Source organism: Panthera tigris, chromosome X (genome assembly GCF_018350195.1).
Source record: "Panthera tigris isolate Pti1 chromosome X, P.tigris_Pti1_mat1.1, whole genome shotgun sequence".
NCBI classification, from domain to species: domain Eukaryota; kingdom Metazoa; phylum Chordata; class Mammalia; order Carnivora; family Felidae; genus Panthera; species Panthera tigris.
The window spans coordinates 119,379,060-119,389,236 of record NC_056677.1 but is presented as its reverse complement, the minus strand read 5'-3'; the positions used below and the strand labels follow the sequence as shown (position 1 = coordinate 119,389,236).

General features: G+C 56.5%; 1 long non-coding RNA gene across 1 annotated transcript; it reads left to right on the top strand.

Annotated features, from left to right (window-relative positions):
- The first annotated feature begins 241 nt into the window (after positions 1–241).
- On the top strand, positions 242–3,516 carry LOC122235461. The gene is made up of 3 exons (XR_006213544.1): positions 242–373; positions 657–1,386; positions 1,857–3,516. It is a non-coding gene; the product is annotated as an uncharacterized LOC122235461 (long non-coding RNA).
- Positions 3,517–10,177: the final 6,661 nt, after the last annotated feature.

Sequence of the window (10,177 nt, the reverse complement as noted above, 5' to 3'; positions counted from 1 at the left end):
GTGATTTCAGTGTTCCGTTTCTTTTTTTTTTTTTTAATTATTGTTTCTTTATTGTTGAGAGAGAGCGAGCGAGAGACAGAGCTCGAGCAGGGGAGGGGCGGAGAGAGAGGGAGACACAGAATCCTGGGCAGGCTCCAGGCTCTGAGCTGTCAGAGCACGATGTGGGGCTCGAGCTCCCGAACCGTGAGATCGTGACCTGAGCCGAAGTTGGACGCTTACCCGACTTTGCCACCCAGGTGCCGCACAGTGTTTCCTTTCTGGCGATGTGAACACCTCAGAGAAGAGAAGATCATACTTCCTTTTTGAAGAAGAAAACACGGGGCCAGGATTCTGCTCTGTTGTCTCTCCTGCTCATGGAGGTCAACACAGGGAGGTGAGGGGTCTTACTCCTTGAGGGAAAGCATGAAGTCAGAGGGCAGCGATTAGGCATTTTGTAGAGTTATGAAAACTTTGTGTGTCAGTTCCTCCTCCTGTGGTACGCAGGGCGGAGAGAAGTCCCTTTCTCAGTGCAAGGGAAACTGCTCTCCTCTCCCCTCTGAGCCCTGCCGAGCGCAGTGCCCTGCCTCACGGGTGCCGATGACGCGTCATCGCACCCGTCTGGGTAGAGGAACAATCCGCAAAGATACCGACACAGAATTGTTGACTGTGTCCTTCAGGTCGGCGTTTGGGGCAAAGATGCTGGTGTTCGAGCTCAGAACTTGGAACCGGGAGGCCCCTGTCAGCAACCTGGGTCAGATGGGAGGTACCCTGAAGATGACTTCGGTGTCCGTTGTTATCCGTGCGAACACCTGTAGTTCAGAGGTGAGGAAGAAACTTCACGAAGAGTGAGAAAAACCAAGAGCGGGCTTCCCTCTGGGTCCTCCGCATGCCCCGCACAAACGTAGAGAAGGTGAGCGCATCCCGCGAGGGAGGGATACGACTGGGAGACAGCGCGCTGCGATGGTGTCCGACCGCGCAGACGTCTCGAGCACAGCCCTCGCGATCTGCGGGGGGAGAGAAGAAAGCTCCATCGAAGCCTGTAAGGGGCGTTCGGCCGGTTTTCGTCCGTGATCCATGCTGCGAGTGGCGCCCTGCCCGGAACGGTGGTCGTCGCCAAGAAGACCTCGTGACGTCTGCCTGTGTGGGTGGGCCACCGCTCACCGGGGCGTGTGCCGGCCTGCTGCACCGCGATGGGGCCGGAGGCGCACGCGACCCGGAGCCGCCTGCCTCGAACCCGGGAGGGCTTTGTCCGCTGCCCGCTTCCGAGCTTACGTGTCCTCAAGGCGCGCTCGCTCGTACGCTTCCACGTTGTGATCTCCTCCAGCTTAGGGAAGAGGAGGATACTTGCGTACAGAAGAAGAAACGCGGGACGTGCCCTTCTCTCACTGGCTCTTCGTAATCGTCAAGGTAAATGTAGAACAAACGAGAGGATCCGTATTGAGGAAAGTGTGGGTGTCGGGGGTCCTTGGGTCAGACTTGGGTAAAGAACGGAACAGTCTTAGGTACGGTCCTTATGATATAGCGGGTAGAAACCTGAAAGGTATATCAGAGGAGGCAGTGATCTGGGGTGGCCCTCCACCTTGGAGACCTGCCGGCGCCGTGCCCTCCCCCGAAAGGTGCCGATCCCTTGACGCTTTGTGAAATCAGCGCCTGTGTGCGTAACGATCGAGAGGAAGAATTTTTGTGACGGCCTTTGGATCCATATTGGGGATGGAGATGCGTGGGTGTTTGCTCTCCCTGCCACAGACTCAGGAGGACGCAGGCACTGACCTGGCACGCCTGGGCGTCCTTGTCGTGTTGATCGAAGCGAAGACACGGTGTGCGGGTGCTTCTTTATAGAAGGGAACCCAGTTACCTTCTCCTCTCCTCTGTGTTAGGATCACCGTCCTGGTCAACATAGAGCACGTGCGTGTGCGAAGTTCCCCACCGAGGAGACGACGCACGTTGGGTGCGACGGCTCGGAAGTTCCTAGGTGAGTGGAAGATCACGGTCTCGTCATGATGCGTTGGGTAGGGAGATGAAGGCTGCATCGGGCAGCGAGAAGGACTGGGCGTACCCTCCAATTCGAGGTTGTGCTCGTGCGGCGCCCTTCCCCGAAAGGTGTAGCTCACTTGGCTTATGCGTGCTACGTGTCTGTTGATAGAGTGACGCTCCGTGAGAAGCAGGAGTGTGATGGCCTTGGCACGTGATGGTGATGGAGCTGCAGGTGTCCTCGATCTTCGCGCAGTGAACTCCTAAGGTCCTCTGTAGCCACCCGGCCTCAGGCATTCTCGGAGTGATTCCTGTGATGCCTCAAGAACACTGTGGACACCTGAGGTCAGAGGAGATGCAGCTCCTTTCTAACTGTAAAAGGGAACACGGGAAGAAGTTTGTTCTCTGTGGGTCCCCATTATTTAACGTAAACAGTTAGCAGGTGAGGGGATACGTAGAGGAAGGAAGTCACCAGGCTACGAGCATTTGCTTTCCATTGTCAACGTGTATGTAAAATCTTGGGGTGAGCACTCATAATGAGTTGGGGAAAGACCGGAGAGATACCTTCCGAAGGAGAAGGGCACTGGATAGGTCACCTGCTTCGCTGTTTGTAGCATCCAGCGCCTTATCCAGTCGGGTGCTGATTACTGAGGGTTCATGTTTCTGATTGTCGTTTGGGTAGAATAATGCTCACCGAGAGCAACCTCTGCAGTGACCTTTAGACCGGATATACGGACGGAAATGCCTGTGTCCTTGAGCTACCTGTGCTGAATGAATACTTGAGGCCGTGACGGCAACCCGAGTGTGGTCTCGGACACCCAGAGGATGATTTCGCGGGTTTCATTCCATACCATGCGACCACCTTCAGGGGAGATGATGCATAGACTTGCCGGTAGAGGAGAAGACAAGAAGAGGCTTGATCTCCTGGGGTCGTCTTCATCCAGGTGAAGGTAGGGAACCTGTGGGTGTTGTGAAGGGAAGGATCCAGACTGGAGAGCTGTGGATTAGCATTCTTCGTTTTCGGGAAAACCTGGGGGTGTCATCGTAATGCCTAGGAGGGAGCGGGAAGGTGTCGGTACTTGGCCAGTTGTAACGGTTGTGTCTCTTGGTATATGGTGCTGCCCTACGAGACCATGAGTGTTGGTGTTATCGGGACCGCTGATTTTAGCGAGCGTGTTTTTCTCCCGAATCTGCATGTACCGAATGCAGATGATACCTGTGAGCCACAGCGCTCCATTGCTAACGAGGCGAACACCTGTAGTGTACAGGAGGGAAAGATGCTCCTTTACGGAACAAGAGACGCACATTAGTCTTGTTGCCTCTGAGTATTTGTCATCCTCCACGTAAACGTAGGACGTCGGAGGAGGGGAAACTCACTTCGGGAAGATTGCCATTAGGAGGGAAGCGGGCTGGCGTCCTGTAGGGAAGCGGGAAAGTTTGGATACGGTCGCGACGATTGGCCGCGTTAGAAGTGAGCGCCGCGTCTCAGAGTGCAAGGGAGTACAAAGTACGTTCTACGTCGTGCCATGCCGTGTGCAGTGCCCTACCCAGAAACGTGCTGATGACCTGGGCTGGGTTAACAGTGTCTCTCTGGGTCGAATAATGTTCAACAGGAGCGAGCTCTGTGGTGGCATTCAGATGGGGGCTGGGGGTTGGGGGTTGGGGAGGTATCTGTCCTTAATGTGGCTTTTTTTGAACCCCGAGGAGTATTGCTTAACACCTGTTTCAGATGACAGGTTTTTCTCAAGGATCCCATGGTCCGGTCTTGAAAATGTGAATACCTACAGGTTCGAGAAGATCTTGTGAGGAGAAGAACCGAACGGAAGATCAGTCGTCTTCTCACTGGGACCTCATAGTACTCGTGGCAGATCCGATGTCGATGGAATAGGAGGTAAGGGGATCCCCACAGGAGGAGGAATACGAGTCAAAGAGCTGTGTGTCTGCCCCGTCCGGACTCCGGGAAAACGGTCGGGAACAGCCATCATGAAGTATTAGGGAGAGAGAGAAACGTTAGATTTGTGAGGCTGTGAGCCTTCCAGGTGGGCCCATCCACCTTGAAGCCATGCTGTGCGCAGTGCCCTACCTAGAGAGGTGCCACTTACATAGACCGAGGGTAATCGGCACCCCTCTAGGGAAGGTAATGCTCAAGAAGAACAAGGTTTGTGGTAGCCTTCCTAGTGGTGATGGGGGGGTGGGATGGAGACACACGTCTCCTTGAGCTGCCTGCCTTAAAGTAGGGCCATGGTAGCCACCTGTACCTCTGGCATGCCCCAGCCAGTTTAGGTGGTTGATTCCGTACAATGTCGCGATCGTCTACGGAACAGGGGAGAAAAGAATCTATTTCGTTAATACAAGAATAGACAACCCGGCACAAGGTTGTACTCCGTGGGTCCTACTAATCCTCCAGGTAAAGGTAGACCGAACGAGGCCAAGATGACGCAGGGAGGTTTGGAAGTTTCTATTTTCCTGGGTCATGGGGATACGTTTTGTCGTCTCGCTGTGGTGGGAAGACCGAGAACGGTACAGTTTTGTAATCGAGGTGGACTTTGTAGCATCTCTCTTTTGAGACCTGGATTTTGAAGTGACCTACCCACCCAGAACAGTTCTCACCACCGCCCTGGTAAAGGAACACTCGAGAATCACACTGATGGTGACCTTCTGACCCATGATGGCTTTGGAAGTGCAAAGGTCTGCCAAAGACGACTGGGTGAACAGTTAGGGCCCTGGACCCTCCTCCCTGATCGCAAGGATTTTCATGACGATTTCAGTAGTACTTTTGTAACTGTGTATCCGTAAACGTTAAGAGTAAAGATCGATCCTTTCTTATAGAAGAGGAATAGGAATAATTTTGTTCTCTGTGGGTCCTCGTTATCCTACAGCCGAGGGGATTTCCACTGAAAAATCTTGGAAAGGTAGAGGGCGGTATGCTGGTAGTGTACATAGTTATGGAAAACTAAGGCTACGGTGCTCTCGATAGCCAGAATTAAGGGATGAAAGCTGCATTTGAGGGTAGGGGGGTGAACAGGCGGGTCCTGCACCTTGAAGCCAAGCTGTTCAGAATCCCGTGTCCAGATGGTACAAATTGCTTAGCCTTTATCTACCCAGTGACTTTCAGGGTTGTAGAGAGGTTCCAAAGAAAAGGAACTGGTATTCTTTAGACTAGTGATTTGGAATCGGACGCATGAGTTCTTTGGCTGCCTGCCTTGAACTTCTGAGGGCCCGGCAAGCCACCTCTCCGAGATTTTGGTGGTTTGTCCCTACGTGTGTGAACACGTGCAGCTTTGAAAAGAAGATACCGCCCTATAGAGGAAGAGACCTAGAAGAAAGCTTGGTCTGAATATTCCTACCAGTCATCCCAACGAACCCAGAGAAGGTAAGGGATTCCATGCTGAGTAAAGGTGCACATTAGACGTCATCGTCTTGCCATAGCCAAGCATGAAATAAAAATCGTGGGTGCTGTCATCATGAGGCAGTGGGATGCAGATGGGAGGTACGTGCGTGAGCGTGAGCGGTCCCCTGGACAGCAGCATCTGGATCGCGCCTGATGTGTGCAGTGCCCTACCTGGGAAGGTGCTAACTCCCTAAGATTAAGAGTGACTAGTGCCTGCCTGGGTAGAATAATGCTCACTAGAAAAACATTTGTGGTGCTCTCCGGAGCGGTGACCTCTTGAGAAGGAGGTATATTTGTCTTGGAGCTCCCTGCCGTGGACCTGGCAGGTCCCGGCAGGCATAGGGGCGTGAACTCTGCATCGTCAAGATGACGTCAGTGGTCAGTTCCCTGTGACGTCCGTAGAAACAAATAGGAAGATACTTACTAATAGAATATGGGAAGACAGATCCCACCCCGTTCTCTCCGGGTTATCCTCCACACCGTGGAGACCTGGAGAGCGGGAGCGGATCACCACAGGGGGACCGGTGCAGGCTGGAGGTCAGCGGGTGAGCGTCGTTCACGACTGATGAACGGTTCTGGGCACCGTCCTCACGGTGTGCCGAAGAGGGAGGACAGAGGTGCGTGTGGGAGCAGAGTGGGTTGTGTGGGGCCTCCACCTTGATCCCGTGTGGGCGTCGCCCTGCCCAGAAACGTGCTGGTCTCGGAGCCTGTGTGTGGTCTGTGCCTCTCCGTGTGGAGTGATGCCCTCGCGAGGGTCGGCGGCACCTCCGGAGCTGCCGTGTCTGGCGCTGCCTGCCTCGCTCGGGGGAGCGCCCCGCCCCGTGGCAGTGCCCGGCATCCGTCGTGCTCGATGTGACGGGACCGATCCGTTTCTTCAGGGGAGCAGACGGCGACCGGTCTGATAGACGAGGACGCGGGAGCAACTTTGTCGGTCTCCTTCTCTTCCAGGTAAGCTCTGTGAGGGAAGGTCGGGGGACGGGGGTTCAGTGTTTTCCAGGGCAATGGGGCTTTCGTCGGTATAATCCTCGTGATGTGGTGGAGACGGACGCCTGAGGAAGACTGCGTTTCCGAGCTCGTGGGTGCTGGCCAGACCCTCTCCTCTGAGCCGTGCTGAGTTCAGGGCCCTGCCCCGAAAGGTGCTAGTAGAGTAGAACAGGTACTATTAGCACCTGACTGGGTAGAGTCCCAATCGGTAAAAACGTCGGTGACGTCTGTCCGGTCGGTGACGGGGAAGGAGACGCTCGCGTGTCTGAGGTTGTGCACTTGAAACCAGCAGGCTGCTGACAGCCACCGGGGTGAGTTCTCAGACGTGCTTAGAATGATTTTTTTATTTGAGCGTAATCGACCAAGGCCTTACATCCGTTTCGGGTCTAAAATGAGTCATTTGAGGAGTTTAAGGTACGTTCACCACTGGCGTGGCTCCCATCCTGTCTCCGCATACGTGGCTAGTGCAGTATCTTCGAGACGATTTCGGTGTTCCGTTGTTAACAAGGAACACCTAAGAAGCTCCGGAAAGCAGGAGACGGGAAGAAGGTGGTTCTCTGTGGGGACGTCCCCCTAAGCCTCCGGCCGAGCACCGTCAGGGGAGGGCATCCCCCCGCAGGCCCAGAAGCACGTTGGAGGGCAGCGTGTCGGAACGGAATAGGACGATGGGCGGGTCCCACGGGTTTGTGGGCAGAGAGGAGAAAGCGCCACGTAAGAACGCGAGGGGATCGGACTGGTGCCGAGGGCGGATCCGTCCTGTGTGCGGAGCCCCACCCGGAAAGGCGGTCAGCGCGCGGACTGACTTGTGGCGACCGCCTGCCCGGGTGGACCGACCGGCACCGACACGCAGCGGCCGGCGCTACCGCCTGTCGTGGGCCTCGCGGTGCAGCTGTGTACCTTGAACACGGGCGTGTCTGTCACCTACCCCGTTGTGACGTCATGCATCCCAGATACGATTTTGTGTTCCGTTCTTGATCTCGTGGCTGCGTTCCTGTTACGGAAGGTGAAGATGCTTCGTCGTACGAGAAGACCGCTGGGCACAGGCCTGTTCTCAGTGGGTCCTCTTAGTCATCCCGGTAAATGGAGAAACGGGGGTCTCCGCCCCGATGGAGGTGTGGAAGTTGGAAGGAAGTGGGTCCAAATTGGTTTTGTTCCGGAGAAATCTGGCCGACAGCTGGACGTGGTGGGGAGAGACGTGGAAGCTGCGCGTGAGAGTAGAAGGGGGAGCGGGGCGGTTGTCTGTCTCGAGCAGTTCTGTGCGCAGTGACGTGTCCAGAGAGGTGCCAACTACATACGTAAAGTAAGGGTGACCGGTGCCTGCCTGGGCAGAGTGTCGCTCACTAGAGTGGCGTTGTCGGTGTCCTCAGAGACGGTGCTTGCCGGGTGGCGGGGTGCGTTTGCCCTTGAGCAGACTGCCTTGAACGGAGGAGGGCCCTGGCCGACTCCTGGGTCTTCTCTAAGTTCTTGAGATTTTCTCAGGTTCTATTCCTGACAACGCGAACACATAACGTTGGAGAAGACGAGCATCGGAGAAGGATACTTGGAGAAAGAAGGGAATGACGGAGACGCCCTTTTCATCTCTTGCAGGTTCGTGTCCGTAGCCGGCCAGCCCAGAGCCCGTGAGGGGGGATCCCCACGGACGCAGGTACGCAGGTTAGAAGACCGTCGGTCGTCGTGGTTTACAACGCGTAAGAAACATGGGGCACGGCGGTCACGATGTGCCGGAGAGGGAGACGAAAGCTACGTGTGACGGTGCGGGGGACCGGGCGGGAGCTACCGGAGGCGCGCTGGCCCCCGAATGTTGCCGGCCACGTAGTCGAAGCGTACCGTGCCTCGTCGACGGAGCAGTGCTCGCCCGGGGCAACGTTCCCGCTGACCTGGCCGGTGAGGGGGATGGAGGTTTCGGTGATTTTAGGGCCGTGTGCTTTACGGGCGGCCGTGCTCCGGGAGGCCCCCTGCGTGCAGGGCGGCCCCCCGGTGATGTGTCGTGTGTGCCGAACGCCCGTGAACACCTGCAGGTCAGAGAAGGCGCGGGTGCCTTTTGCGACCAGAGCACAGAGAAGGGAGCGGCTGCTGTCGGGAGCATCGTGACCGTCCGTGTAAACGTCCGGCAGGAGGAGGATCCGCTCCGAAGGCGGTCTCCGAGCCGGAAGGTCGGCAGTCGTCGTCCTCTAAAGACGAGGGGAAGCGGACAGTTACACTCCTCACGGCGAGGTGGGGGGAGAGCCGAAAGCTCCATCTCAGAACGTGAGGGGGACGCCGCGGCTCGTCCGCTTTGCTCCGTGCCGAGTGCGGTGTCCAGTCGGGGGTGAGCCGGAGGCTCAGACTGCTGGAGACGACGACCCGTCTGGGCGAGTGACCCCGTGAAAGTAACACATCTGGGGTGTCCTTCGGGCCAGCGACGGGTTTAGGGATGCACGGGTCTTCGGCGCCTCGGACGCAGGAGGTCCCCGGCGGGCACGTTTGTGTGGCCTCCGGCATCCCCGCGACGGCTCCAGCGGGCCGTCCGAAAGAATGTGAATGCAAACAGACTTGGGAAGAAGAAGACCCTGTGAGATGGAGAAGGGAAGGCGGGAGCGCTCCGTTCCTCGGTAGGGCCCGTGTCTCACCCGTGTGAACGGGAAGAGCTCCGGGTCACACACGAGCGAGGCTAGCCGTGGGGAAGGCCCCGTGTTCGCGTTGCGTGTGATTAGGACGCGGTCTCGCGTTCGGTCAGCGCGATCCGGGGGCCGGGAGACGAAGGTACGCGGGAGCCAGCGAGCGAGATCAGGTCGGTCGCCGCCTGGAGCCCGTCCGCGAGCAGTACCGCGTCCGGGAAGGTGCCGGTCGCGTAGACCAGGCGTCGCGGTGCCTTTTGTGGCAGAGTATGGCCCATCCCTAGCCGCCTCGGCGGGGTCCTCGACTTGGTTGTTGGGGAGGGGGGGGGGTGTCCGTGAGCGGCCCGAGTATATCCCCAGGTGGTACCGGGAATCGTCTGCTTCAGATCTTGGGTTTCCTCAAAGGGATCTCGCTGTCCGTTTCTTACAGGGTGAATTCCTACGCGTGGAAGGAGCGAAGATCCTTCCTGGCAGAAGCAAACACGGGAAGCGTCTTGTGCTCTCTGGTGTTTAATGATTTTCCGGGTAAATATGGAGTCTTAATGGGATCCCTACCGAGGGAACGATCCATGACGGAAGGCAGTGGTTTGTCACTTTGTTTCACCGGACCATCTAAGGGACGTTCCTCATTACGTGGTCTGTATCGATGTGAGCGCTCTCTCCATCCGAGAGTGCCGTGTGGGGATGGGCGGGGAGTCCCTTGAGCCACGCCGTGTGCGGGGCCTTACCCAGAAAGGTACTGATTATAGATGCTACACGTAACAGTGCCTGCCTGGGTAGTGTAATGTTCCACAAGGAGAATTTTCCACTTGCCTGTGTCTCTCGATGGGGCTGGAGGTTCCCATGTTCTTGAGGTGCCGGTTCTTGAATCCAGGAAGGTCCTGGCAGGCACTCGTGTATTATCTCAGGCAGGGACGGCGACAGAGACAAGATCATCTCAGTGGCTGATTCCTAATGAGCTGAACAGCTGAGTGTTAGAGAAGGTGAAGACACTTACCTGTTTGTTTGTTCTTACAGTTTATTTATTTTGAGAAAGAGTGAGAAACCGCCAGTGGGGAGAATCCGAGAGAGTGGGGCGGAGCGGGGGGAAGGATTTCAAGCGGGCTCTGCGCCTAAAACAGAGAGAGCCTGACGTGTGGGGCTCATCCCCCAACTGAGAGATCATGACCTGATACAAAACCAAGAGTCAGCTGCTTAACTGACAAGGCCACTGAGGTGCCCCAAAGACACTTCTGCATAGAAGACGAGCACTGAG